Source organism: Mus pahari, chromosome 23, assembly GCF_900095145.1.
Source record: "Mus pahari chromosome 23, PAHARI_EIJ_v1.1, whole genome shotgun sequence".
Classification (NCBI taxonomy): Eukaryota; Metazoa; Chordata; class Mammalia; order Rodentia; family Muridae; genus Mus; species Mus pahari.
In genome coordinates, this window is record NC_034612.1 from 36,636,933 (window position 1) to 36,638,570 (window position 1,638).

Here is a 1,638-nt window from a genome sequence, read left to right on the forward strand (position 1 = left end):
CCATCTGTGTCAGTCCTTGGCTGTGGTAACTAGGAAGGCCTTCTTGAGAGAGCTCGAAAGAGCAGTGTGCTGGGTGGAGACAGTGTACAGAGGGATTCTGTTCTTTCCTTGCAAGGGTTTAGTAAATCAGTCTTAGCCAATATTTTTTTATTATTATTATTGCTGTAAAGAGACATCATGACCAAGGCAACTTACAAAAGAAAGTGAGAAAGGCTGGCATCTGAGCCGCTCTGTACAGGATGGGCAATGGACTGGAGGGCATACTGGGCACCCCAGAAGGTCACGGCCACTCCCTCCGCCCTGCCCTGGGCAGAGCAAGGTGGGGGAAGTGGGGGTGGAAATGCCCTTCTATGGCTAGGTGGCACTGAGAGGCCTAGCTGCAGGTGTGTGGAGCTTCACTGGTGCTACTGGGTCCCCTGGTGGTGGTGGCTTCTCGCTTTCCCTGGGGCGCCCCCAAGAGCAGCATGCTGAAGAAAGATGCGCTGATGCTCAGCCAGGTGGAGCAGGGAGCAGAGGGATTGAAACCAGGGTAGGCCACTGCACCTTCTTTGCTGCGCCCATATGGCGCCCCCGATGGACTAGTGTCTTCGCTGGATCTTGTGCTGCTCAAACTCGCATCACCGGAGCTGGAGAGGCTGATCATCCAGTCCAACAGCCTGGTGGCCACTACCCCGACCAGTATGCAGTTCCTTTATCCGACGGTGGCAGTCAGCGAGGAGCAGGAGTTCGCCAAGGTCTTCATCAAGGCGCTTGAGGACCTGCACAAGCAGAGCCAGCTGGGTGAGGTCACCGCGGCCACCTCAGGGGCTCCCGCGCCCCCTTGCCCGCCGACCTGTCGGCTACCCCCGGGGCCACGGAGACCCCGGTCTACGCCAACCTGACCAGTTTCGCGATTGACGCCGGGCACCCTGGGGGCGCAGCCACCATGGCCTTCGCTGTGGAGCCAGTTACCTTCCCGATGCCCCCAGGAGCGCTGAGGCCGCCGCCACCTCCGCATCCACCGTGCATGGCCGCGCTCAAGGATGAGCCGCAGACCTTGCTGGACTTGTCGAGCTTCTGGGACAGCCCTCCGCTGTCGCCCATCCACATGGACACGCGGGAACGCATCAAGGCGGAGCGCAAGAGGCTGTGCAAACATCTCCGCCTCCAAATGCCGCAAGCGCATGCTGGAGCGTATCTCGCGCCTGGAGGAGAAAGTCAAGACCCTCAAAAACCAGAACATCGTGCTTTAGTCCACCGCCAGCCTGCTGCGCGAGCAAGTGGCTCAGCTCAAACAGTAAGTCCTCAGCCAGGTCAACAGTGGCTGCCAGATGCTGCCCCAGCACCAGGTCCAGGCATACTGAGCCCTAGCGCGGGGGGGGGGGGCATGCTTGGACTCACTGTGGTGCTGTTAGGGTGCGCCCCGGACTCTTTGGAGACTCGGTTTCCCTGGACTCGACAAATCGGACCCCCCCTTAACTCTGGATGGGGACCCCTCGCACATGACCCCCTCCCTCGCGCCGCCTCTGTACCCGCAATCCTGTGCTTGGCTGCCCCTTTGTACCTCCAAGTAGGGGCTCTAAGGGGGCGGGCAGCCTCATGCGCTGCCTTTTTTTTCTTTTTTTGGAAAAGAGAATGGGAGTGTGCGATTTCGTCCTA

General features: G+C 59.7%; 1 pseudogene; it reads left to right on the forward strand.

Annotated features, from left to right (window-relative positions):
- Positions 1–449: 449 nt before the first annotated feature.
- Positions 450–1,343, forward strand: LOC110313096 (annotated as a pseudogene).
- The last annotated feature ends 295 nt before the right edge of the window (positions 1,344–1,638 follow it).